Source organism: Ornithodoros turicata, chromosome 2, assembly GCF_037126465.1.
Source record: "Ornithodoros turicata isolate Travis chromosome 2, ASM3712646v1, whole genome shotgun sequence".
NCBI classification, from domain to species: Eukaryota; Metazoa; Arthropoda; class Arachnida; order Ixodida; family Argasidae; genus Ornithodoros; species Ornithodoros turicata.
The window spans coordinates 145,178,001-145,190,698 of record NC_088202.1 but is presented as its reverse complement, the minus strand read 5'-3'; positions in this window follow the sequence as shown (position 1 = coordinate 145,190,698).

The window sequence follows — 12,698 nt, the reverse complement described above, 5'->3', positions numbered from 1 at the left end:
GCTGACCTTTAAAGCGCACTGCAACTCTTGTGATCTGTGATAATGAATAATGCATTTTCCCCGGAGCTGACCTTTAAAGCGCACTGCGATCGCAACAGCAAATAGGGACTTTTCCAAAGAAATCGAATTCTTCTTTCTTCATCTTCATGAAATTTCATTTTGTTACGGAATAGCAAGCCACGTCCCGTTTGGCTGACCTTTCCGCCATTTTTTTTTCCTTTCTTCTAATAAATATATTCCCCCTCCCCCCGAATCCAAAATGTCCCACATTTTCTTTGTCACATGGAACAATAAGACACTAATCCTTTGAATAGATCATCAATCGGATCAATCCGAACTCCAGCCCATCACAATACTACTCGCAAGGTAGATCCATTGGCACGTTTGTCCAGGCGTTGTTCTCACAATGCCCTAGCGCGACAGGCCACAGTTAGGGAATAACAACGCATTCTGCATGATGGCCGGGCAGTCTTAGTAGAATTTTAATAGAACGACGGGAAGAACTAAACAACAGCGTCCACGTCGAGTAAATTAATCCGATTATCTCGAACGGCTTCTGGACCTGGCCACGCAATTAAGGTCATCGAGGGATAAGCCTCCTATTCTTGCAAGCAACCAGGCGTACACTGAAAAACTCAGGAGGAGTTTTAGTATCCCACAAGGCGACACAAATGTGGTTGATGATGATGGTGATTGTAGTCTTTGTGGCGCACAAGCAACTGAGGCCATAGTGCGCCAAGACAATGGTTGTTAGTGGCTATAGGTAAAAGCAGAAAGATTAGACTAAAATTTGCATTTCACAAAGATTCAGACATAAAACAGGATACATGAGCAAAGCTGGATAAAACTATATAGCATTTGAATAGCCAATATCTTTAAAATAGTTATTAATTCTTATAAACGGTAGAAGGGGCTCGTCACTCAACAACAAGGCTGGGTGAAGTGGCAACTGGTATCTGTAAAACTCTTGAAAGTGACAGTGACGATGAGTTTCATGCACAGGGCACATGATTAGGATGTGCAGCACAGAGAGCTGAAGGAGGAGGAGGAGGAGTGTCGTTGGGAGGAACCCGAGAGGTCTGCCTGCCTGATTAGGCGGCATGTTTCTCGGGAAGGGAAAGGTGGTGGAGAGGAGGAGAGGAAAGGGTGAAGTGGAAGACCGCGCGGAATCCGCTCGGGGGGAGGATAGCTGCGTCCATGGGCCGACTTCAGGGGAACTGTGCCGGCATACGCCTATTACACATCTGAGGGAAACCCAGGAAAAACCCCAGACGGCACAGCCGGCCCGCGGATTCGAACCGCGGACCAGCACAGAGAGCTGCTCCTTGCAGTGTGTGCATTCGGGTGGTTTCTCCCGGCACAGTAAAAAACCGCGTGTGAGGTGCATGTGTCCAATGCGTAAACGACTAAAAACCACTGCATGTAAACTTAGGAATAGTTCCCGAATTTCCTTCCTAAGATTAGGAGTAGTTCCCGAAATTGTCGTTTTTGACAACCAAAGCTTGTTGTTTTCTCGTGTAGTCCACTCTTGTTGACGCATAATGGTGGCAGTACTAAGAAGAAGAAGGACGTGTGTTAGTAACTTTTGCCGACTAGGAAGAGGTTTCATTATGTATTTTTGGTTGGAGGAGTGATTCGTTGTCGCGGGGTCCTCTCGCGGGCAGACGCAAGCTCCTTGTCAGATATGTCAGAGAATAACCCACTCCCCGTATTCTTTTTGGAGGATTAAGAGCTCGTGCTCGCAAAGGAACGCTCAGAGCTCGTCTCGTCCTCACAGTCCATGGAGGTCACCTCCATGGACGGGTAGCCGGAAGAGGAGCTGACGCAGCAGTGTGACCCTTTGCATTCTTTTGTCTCGTGGTCAGACTTCCCACACCGTGCGCAACAGGCGTTGCCACGGCACGAGTCTGCAGCATGGCCACACTGTTACAACATGGCTGTTACAACAGAAGCAACGGAAGGGGTATGGGCTGTATGGGCGCACTTCTGCTAACAGATATCGAGCTTTTAACTTTTGAGGTAGAGTTAGGCAATCAAAAGTAATAATAATATTTATTTATTTATTTCCGTACGTTGAGGATGCCTAAGAGGGTATTACACAACGGAGTGGCACGAGACAAACAAGGAAACAGACAAGCAAGCCAAGCATGCAAAAAAGCAAAAAGCACGAATATCTCAAACATGCACTATCGGCGCCGCACAACAGTATAGATGCGCAGCACTCACCCAGAAATGACATTGAATGAATAAAAAGGGAAAGAATGCGACGGTCGAGGTGGAGAAAATAAAAGAAAAAAAGGAGTGGCGGAAAGTGACACTGGAACGATCACGGGACATTAGACAATGTTTCGTAGTGTTGGATGATGGGAGCCTTAAAGTGGGCAGGGTCTTGGATGAAAACGAGGGACTCCAGCAGGTGATTCCAGCCCCGAAGGGTCTTAGGAATGAAGGAGTACATGAAAGAATTAGTATGACATTGTGGGGGTCCAATCTTGTGAGCGTGGTCGTGACGTGAAGAAACATATTCCGCAGGGGAGAAAAGATGACCATGAGTGTTTCTGTTGTAAAATAACTTATCGGAAAGACTCAGACGAGAGACCGTTCGTCTGAATGTGAGATGATCAATGCCAAGGTCTTGTTTTAGTCCCGAGACACTACAATCCGATGAATAATTGGAGGTGATGAAACGTGCGGCTCTGTTCTGAACTGATTCCAGGGCATGTATCAAATACTCCTGGTGTGGATCCCAAACAGCAGAAGCGTATTCTAATTTGGGTAGTACGAATGCCCGATAAGATATAGGAGTTTGATGTGAGGCGGAGCAAGTGCAAGATGGCGGCGAAGATATCCCAGGGTCCTGTTAACTTCCGACACAATCTTATCAATATGCAGGGACCAACGCATTGTTGAATCTAAATGCAAGCCTAGATATTTATATACCTGGGAACGCATAACAGTTGGGAGCCGTGTAGCTGTTAAGATGAAGAGACGTGTGAAGGGGAACGTGAAAAGGACATGACCTTGCACTTAGTGATGTTGAGAGACATGGACCAAGTGTTACACCATCGGGACCACCGCGAGCAAGTCCTCCTGAAGAAGGTCATGGTCAGCACTGGACGTCATCTTCCTATTGCAGGTTGTAATGCACTGATTGCTCTTCCTGATTTTTATTTTTCGTACACCTATGACGTCCTGGTCTTTCAGGTTTAGAATAATTTCCTCAACAGGAACGTCAATAAATTTAGATAAGACGATGACGCATTGGCTGGTGTTCAATGTCTTGCGTAAGGAAGCTGATATCCTTTTTCCCAACATTTCTTGCGCGTTCAGGATGGTCTCACAGAATGTTTCAGAGGTGCACTTTAATAACAAGTCGCCTGATCGCATGAGCTTGATCTCAGGTATATGCTTAGACACAGATGCCACCGCCTTCTCAATGAAGAACGGTGACATCTTACCCAAGAGGACTACCTTTTCTTTGCCTGCTGCTGCAAGAACCATGTACTTTGCTGTGAAGTTTTTAGAGTTGGGATCGTACACTTCAGGCCGAGGACGCTTCGCGTCCCCGATCGTAGAAGAAATATTTTTTACCATGCACGGTTATCGGAAATGGACGGTCCAACCGCTCACGTTTCACGTCCAAGGCTTCTACCCTTCGCCTTTCATCGCAAGGTACGGATAACACCTTTGGACTGGGGGCTGGGGTCCGTGGTGGCGCTACTCACCAAACATCAGCGTACGCTGATGCCCCCTGCGAGGGACACAAATGTGGGACAATTTCTATTGATGCGCACTCTTTTTATTTTATGATGCACATTAAATTTTTTGCCGTGTATTTCGAGAGCCATTGATTTTAATTATCTGAAGCATTTGCATGAAACCTGTGGTGATGACGACATGCCTAAACGGATTTACTGCAACGTGTAGACGAGGGCCACCAACATGGGAAGTCTGAGAACGACAGTTTTGTTCATGTCGGCAGGCCCACGCCACGACGAAACATGACGTCGCTCTCCCACCTTGGCAGTCACGCTTGCAAGATGTAATATATCGTAGCATTCCAATGCCCGCAACTGCATCGTGATAACTTCACCTATCAGGCACACCCGCTGTTTTACTTTACTGTGCACTCGTAGCCCTCCTAGCCACCAGAGATCTGTATACAGGGAAAAAGTTAATCTTGTCCGTGCTTGCAGTTCCCGTGCCACCATCTATCATCCAAGCTGAGTTTCCAGCGCAGAGACCAAGGACTTCTGAGGAGCCAGCCCACAAATGCTATCGCATTATTAGCTGATTGGAAATAGTGCTGCTTTCGAAAGATATGATACCTGTTATGGACATAGATTTCTTGGCCGTCTGAACCTGTGTCATGTCGCAGCAAGTTAAGTCCCTACAGAACCCATGGAACGTGAAGCGTGGCGCTCACCTTTGCTTCACACAAGCGAAAGTCCGAGAGGGGACTTGACAAAGTGAACAAAAAAGAGAAACGGGTTGTCGTGCCGCGTTTTCTCCATGCTGGTACCACGAGGCTTTTAGTATGAAGCTCCTCCTCTTGAAAGTACACATATATGACATTTTATCGAGCATATTTGATGTGAAGATAAACACAAATGAATCGTGGAAGCGGTATCATTATTGTGAAGCTGTTTGCTTGCCGCATGATGCTCGGCAGAGGACGGGTAGGTCGAACTGCGTCTGTAACCTATAGCCATAGAAAAAGCAGTACCAAGGAAATGCAGCTTATCTTAATGAACAGGAAAACAATATTTCTTCCTCAGTCACGGATCATGTTATCTTTGAATTCTGCAAGATTTTTACCTGTGTTTGTCTCTAGTCGGTAAAGACGCATCGCTATAACCAGTCACGGGCAAGTTTTAGGTAACCAAGTTGCAGTTGGCCTGTGCAAATAGTAGCTGAGTTACATTTGGAGCTTCTCCTTTTCGAAATGTAACTAGTTACAGCTACAGCTACTACCTCAGAGTAACTTGGTTACGTTACAGTTACCTTTTAAGAAAAACATGCCAAATCACCCAAGCAAGCAATGGCCGATGGCCGACGGTTGGCAAAAGGTCGGATGGCAGCTCGCCAACGACTCTTTCGGCCATCCAACGTTGGCGCAGCATTGCATAGTGATAGGCAGAGCGAGGATTGGAAAGCCGTCGGCCAGGGTACAGATCCGTATCAAGAAACGAGCTCGTTGGCCAAGCACTTGCCAAAGCTGTGATCGATCTCGCCTGGGGAAGAGGAAAACGTAGAATGGCTTAGCGCTGCATAATTTCGACTTTCGATGGACCAAGAGAATTTCTCAATACTAAAGCAGTAAGAAACAGAAGCATTACCTTCATGGCGACTTAATACGACAAGCAATTCATCAGTTCAGTGTCGTTTGTGTACGCGCCAAATTAAACTTAGACACGCCTCACCCTCCATTTTGACAACCACGCGAACAGGTCTCTCGAATTTGCGGAAGCTCGCGAGACAAGTTATGTATAGTACCTGTTTTTCCTCAGGAAACGTTGTGGGAAATACGAGCAACAAACAAATAATGGTATATCGTTACCTTACGCCGCGAGACAATTGAGTCTGAAAATGAGGGACGCCGCAGGAATGCTTTGATCTGTATCTTGGCACAAGCTTGGCACAACGTAGGCTGGCCAATGCTTGGCAAATCGTTGGCCAAGGTACAGATCCGTATCAAGAAACAAGCTTGTTGGCCGATGATGTACCAAGAAAGGCCAGGTAGGCCAGCCTAACTATAGCCTAGCTTGGCCCAACCTTTGTTTGTTGCTTGGGCAATTGTCTTACATGAGACTAGCGTCCCTTTTTCATTCGCGTGCGCTCGTTCATCCTGGCTAAGACAGTAGTGTTCCTTGTGTCTTCGTAGCAGAGCATTCTTGAGGTGGTTGAACAATGTTGCACCTGCGTGCAACATTCATTCGTGCCTTCAGTCATTGACGTCCCTTTTCGCATTAAGGACTAACTGCACAGAATAGTGTTAGCCTAACGTTCTATCATTCCACCTAATGCGTAACCAGGTAATCATGGATGAATCTTATGTTTGAGTTCTGTTGATCTTTTTCGGAATCTCTTCCACTTGCTTTAGCAAGATCTGGTACCTTTTTCTTTACCAGACGGTTGTTCCTTGTCGTCACTCCATGTTAGGTTGCATGGCTTGGTACTTGATAGAACTTCTGCTGATCAAGTCGACTGCGCCATGTCAGGCATAGACTGGAAAATGACGTGGACCTGGTCGTTGTGGCCCCTGATGGTAAATGTGGGGGTCCTGAACCACGAAGGAACCATGGGTGTCCATACTTGAGCCAAACGTCTTCGCCGTTCTGGGACCAGCTGCGGACGTCCCTGTCGAATCCCGCTTTGCGCTACCTCAAAAATACAGCAAAGATCCCCGGTGAACGTACAGGGGATGAAAGGAGAGCCGGCATCCCGCCGCCCAGCAGGTGGCGCATGCAGAAATCTTGGGACCAATGTGACCTTTGCAGTGTGCGCGTCAGGTGAACATGCTCGAACCGCGCAGTCAAGTGAGTCCAGACCCATTGGCGGCGTGTGGCGTTTCCAAGATCTCCTGCTCATCTACATGCTCCTGTGTTCGTCTGATGTCTGCATCCCTGCTTGACAGTAAGTATCTATTTGCGTTATTTCTACAATTGTGTCGTACGTGTGCATCCCAAAACTAACCTGTACATAACATTTTGCTGTGTCATGCCGTGGAGTTGGCTGAATCGACTGAGATGTCGGCTCGTGTATAATAAAAAATTCAAAATATGCCCTGAGCACTACAGTCTTAAAATAAAGGGTGTACTTTGGGAGTAGAAAGGGGTAATCGGCTACCTGTTACTCCCTTCTGCTTGTTACTACTCCCCTGTCAGAATATAGGGAATTCCGGTACTCGCTTTAGCAGATGGGAAGTTGACGAAACCCGGATGGTGGTTGCTCGGAGCAGCCCTGCGCATGCGCAGTCGTAGTATCTGGCGCCGGGAACGCTAGCGAGTCGCGGGGCACATGTTGTGCTACAGTGCTTGTTGGTGTTGATCTCTTCAACTTGTACCTCGGCCTTCCTGCTGCTAATGCATGTTTGTATGCAAACTTGAGAACTGCGTGATGTTCTGCAAATGTTTCAAAAGGTGAGTCTCTTATGGTTCACCCACAGCTACAGCCCTAAAAGATTACGGAACGCCGGCACTGGCGTATTTCTTCATCAGAGCGCCTCCAGACAGCCACCAGGAAGACATCGAGTAAGAAACGGGTGACCGGCAATTCTGTCTATCTCCCAGTATGTCTATCCATTTATGTCCTTATATATATCCTTGCAGTAGTGTGTGTCCAATAGCATTTCAGACGCTTTTTATTAGAATCTTGCATCGTGTGCAACGTATTTAATGTGATGATCGCGACACTGCAGGACATAAGTCATATACTGTGCTGACTGTTGCATTTTAATTCATAGGGGAAGATGGCATTGCTTAACTCCAAACCACAGTGACTCTACGAAAAAGGCGTAGTAGGTGACATTGCCTCCCGGAAGGAATCGCCTTTTGCTGTCTTTGGGTCGATTCACACGATGCAACTTTTTGCTGAAAACTCGGTTCCCGCTGCGGCTGCGCGCAAGAGAAGTTGCACGAAATAGGAGTAGTAATTATACAACCCAAGTTTTGCACAGAAAGTCCACGACAAGTATTGTACTTTTTACTTTTTAAATAGCTATAAATAATTTTAAATTTCAAGAAATTGCTCATTTTAAATAATGCACAATCTGACTCAATGCAACACTTGTCGTGGATTTTCTATGCAAAAACTCGGGTTGTAGAAAAACATAACGAAATAGAAAGGGAGCAGACAGAGAGAAATAATTAATTTGAAAATCAACAACGCCATCTTGAAGAAATCACTCCTGTACGGGCGGCTGGGCATCGTTGGGCACGACGGTTGCAGAGACATGTGGCAAGCAAGTTGCAAGGCATTATACCAGATGGCGCCACCGTCATGACGATATGCATGAAAGAGAGAAAATACTAGCGGTGGGTAAAAATGGCAAGAAGAAAGGCACTGCTAAACAAGTCTAAACATGTGAGATCAAGTACAAAACACTGCTCGTCGGGATGGAAAAGGCTTAAGATAAGCGCTGAACTAGGCATCGGGGTGCTTTAGCCTAACCGCCGTGTTTGGGCTCATGTCGGTTTACGTGGAACACAGAAAACGTACTAGCTGCGGGTAAAAATGCAACAAGACACTGCTAGTCGACTCGAAACATGCGGGAGCACATACAAAAAACACTGCTCATGTGGGGAGGAGGCTTAAGACAAGCACAGAGCTAGGTAAAGATGCGCCAAGACGAGACACATCGGGGAAACGGCCTAACCGCTACGGCAAATCACTCACCTTTCCCCCGCTGCGGTGACGGAGCGTCCGCTCCCGTCGACAGCTAGGGCTCAACTCACGTGGCGCGCCGACGGCGGTGCGACCGATCGCACGTCCTCTCTCTACAAGAGCCAGCGGCCGACTGACGCAAGCGCCTCTCCGCGGTCACTACGCATGCGTGCGCGCTCCTAGCACCACTTGCGGCGACCACCAGTGAGGAGTGACGCGTCCGTACCTGCGAGAGGCTAAGAGAGAACTAAATCCCTGCGCCCTCTGCGGGCCTTGCTCATTGGTCGTAACGTCATCCCATTGTCCCAAGGCTACAGCGCTTTTTTTTTCACTAACGGCCAACGCAACTCCTAAGGACAAGGTCCACCTTCAATGAAGCCACGGCATGATTTGCATGGTTTAAGGACGCGTATGGCTGCGCTCTAGACAGGAGATCTATTATTTATTGAATCACTATCACAAGATTATTTTCTTTATTCTACTATAACGATTGCATAAAAAACAGAAAAAGTATTACAGAAAAGCACAAAGCACCATGCATGAAATCTGATCATAGCAATTAAGCATTTTTATGCCAAAGACTTACTAAATGCGACTTACCAAAACCAAGAAAGAACAAAATATCCTGTAGAGGACGATGGTCTTCCTCTACATGAGTCCCGACCGGCGATGATGGTATGCCACGGAGAGGCGATGACGGTGGCCCATCTCCATGGCCACGCCGGTGGAACTGAGAAGCGGGTGCTCCACGCGCGTGGCCATCGTTGTCGTTGTTGTCGTCCGCTACAGGGGTCCCCCGGCCGTCAGATGCGTTGCAGACGCATCGCAAGAGCTGGAGTCCAGGTAACGCGTCTGGGAAAAGCTGCAGTTGGGGGCGACCGTGGTAGACCTGCAGACGTGGTGACGTGTGGTCGAACAGGGGCACGGCACACGTTGGCGGCATTTAAGAGAGGATGAAGACGGGAACAGCGATCCGTGTCTAGGTAGTCATCCTTGTGCTAGGTGAGGACGGGAACAGCGATCCGTCAAGTAGAGACGAGCGAGAGAGAGTGAGGCGCTCGGTGGCGTGGTCCTGGGGTGCCGCGACCGGCACGGGAGCCGAAGCTCGAGATTCCCAGGTGGAGTGAGTGAGGGACCGAGACGGGCTGAAGCGTGCCAAGGCGTCGGCTGCCGCGACTGCCGCAACCGGCAGGTGAGCGCAAGGCTCGAGTGTCGCGGCCGGCAGTGAGAAGCGTGAGAACAGAAGTGAAGAGTACCGAGATGCGGTAGGAGCGAAGGCGGGCCGTGTGTGCCGGAGGTAGTGCTGCTCGATGGTGTCGTCACAAATTTGGTATAGTGAAGGGCCGAATTGCTACGGACGTGATGTTCTTCGTCCGGGTCACCAAATGTAGAGGACGATGGTCTTCCTCTACATGAGTCCCGACCGGCGATGATGGTATGCCACGGAGAGGCGATGACGGTGGCCCATCTCCATGGCCACGCCGGTGGAACTGAGAAGCGGGTGCTCCACGCGCGTGGCCATCGTTGTCGTTGTTGTCGTCGTCCGCTACAATCCTAACAAGGAACACCATCAATAACTAATAACAAGGACTAGGTACACAACAAATCAACCTAGAGCATCGGTAATGCGGAGCGCAGAACGATGCGTCCGTTCCATCCGAGAGTCAGGCAGAGAACTGAATAATGATGCGTTCTTCCTCCTGAATAAAGTCACGCATCTATCCCCCTTGCAGTTACTTTCCGAACTAATTTGATCGCAAAATTATTAAGAATCGTGCCAGTGCTACTCACTTCCAGATCAAGCGTGTGGCAGCACTATCGTCATCGTCAAGACAAGAATAATCAACAAGAATCTTTCTTTTCAAAAAAGAAAAAATACAGAGCTAGATGCATCAACAAAAAGAAAGCATGCATCATAAGTCAGAACAGGTCTGGGCACGTCAGGACATTGCTCAGCGAGCACTGTCACGCGGGGGAAAAATCGCACAACTGCTAGACAAGAAAGGAAAGCAAGCACAGAGAAAGCACTTAAACAAAGTGGAAAACACGCACTCCACTTATTCATAACGTCCTCATCGTAAATCCGCTCTTCACAACATCCACGGAAGCGCACACCACCCACCACCAGTGACGAGCCACACAAGCGTACCCCGTGAGAGGCAAACTGAATCCCACTGAGGCTACACTTTTCCACCAACGGCCAACGCAACTGCTACCAACAGAATCAATGCGCGTCATCCACCAGTAAAACGCCCGTACCGCGAGAGGCCAAGTGAGAAGTGAATCCTTGCGCCCTCTGATGGCCTTGCTCGGAAAAGCTTCTTGCACTTTCTCGTCCCAGGAGCTTTCAAAAATTTTTTCGGCTTGCTTTTTGTAACGCCGCGCTCTATTGCCCACCATGGGAAATACGAGAAACAAATGTAAACACGTACCAAAAAATGAAACGAGTACGAAACAATGGCAGAGATAAAACGTTGTTTCCTCGCATATAACCAGTCTAACGTTGTTTTCGTAGTTAGATTGCCAATACACGAATAAAAATACAAAATTATGTGGGCTGAATATTGGTCAAAAATCGGTAGCATGTCAAAATGGCATAGGGCCAATATCCTGACCTGACATCGGCCCAACTCTGGGCGGTGTTGCAAAGTGTGTGTTGGGCTGATGTCCATGGTGTCGGCAGGAGCACATCGGGGTGCTGCATGGGTGAACAAGAACCCCACGTGCCCAGACGATTTTTCTGCAGTACTCATGCTTGAAATCTTGTGTACTTTCCACTCATGGACGTGCCATTGCCGTAGGACTGCCCGCGGCTGTCCTTGCAGTTGAAGCAATGTGCGTCGAGAAAACTCATTAAAGCCCTGACATGCCCTCAGCCTTATGGTCCCTGGTCAGGCAAGAACCTGTCACTGGCGTAGTATTTTCTAACTGCAAGAAAGTTCATGCTGCATATGTGATTTTGGCGAGAACCTAAGCCGTATCGTTTTAAGAAGAAACAGTGACAATTGCAGTGGTGGGAACCCCCGTCTACATACCCCTTTTAACCCGGCACTCGTAGGATGCATGAAACTCACGCCTTACTACGATGGATGTCTCAGTGTGCAGTACGTACATCACCAATAAGGTGTTGTAACGTCGACTGAATAGCGTTGAAACACAAAGAATAAAGAAACGGAGGAATATATATATATGGCTTCCATCCATAACCCACTTATACACGAAGCAGAAATAACACAGTGAGCCTCTTGTTTTTCCGTGTTTTATTTTTCACAGCAAGTGTACTCTGCACACATTTTGTGCGCTCCTGTTTAAAATTTCAGTCGCAATGAAAACCAATACAAAGATTGATAATATCAATAAAAGCACAAGGGCAGTACACCACCGTGGATGTTCTGCCGGTTAGCCTGGTCTATTTACGCCTGGCTTGCAGCGCCGCTTATCCACAACTGGCTCGGTCATATCGCAAATACAGTTTGGACCACATTGCCCGTTTATCGTGCACTGAAATGAAAGGAAAGATAAAATACACATTTTGGAAATGCACATACGCAGGAATGTTCACACATCACTCAAATTATATACATGTGCAACAATAAGTGTACGACTACCGGTTCTTTCCACCATGACCATCCAGCCTTTCATGACACAGCTCTTGGTGGGCAGACGCCCGTCTCTCCAGAAGGAAACCGCTGATATATACGTGCGAACAGGTTACATTCGAACGGTCCCCCCTAAACACACACACTGTGCTACGCGCTCAATATCTGCAGTCCTAACAAAATTGAATCAGCCCTAGGCAGCGATAGTCGCTCTAAAGCCATCATTTGTGAATCAGCACAAACGAGAGTGGGCGGGGCGGCAATCTGTCATTGGTTTCGTCATTTTGTTTCGTCATTCGAGTAACGGTAGTGTCCCTGATCGGAAATCAGGAGAGTCTAGGTTCGAGTCTTGGCGTCAGCAGCTTTTGCCTGCATGAGTTGTTTGACTTGATTGCTTTTTGGGTGTTGGAGGCTTACGTGTTTGTGTCGTCCAGGTTCCTGCCTCGGCTAATTCTCGTTGTTTACTTTGTATACCTCTCGCGTTCTCTTACAGTCCAGAACAAGAGCACAGAACTACAAATCATCTTTGTTTGTTCCGCTTGTACTCATTCATCGTAATAATTTTCATGTTCGTCTAATTTGTAACGTTGCCTGCCAATGTGTCCTCGTGTGATTGGGGTTGGCAAAAACAGCACCGACACTTCTCGTGTTGACATCAATTTCTGGGATAGAAACTTCCAAAAATGACACGTACCGTGTATTCACACGAGCGAC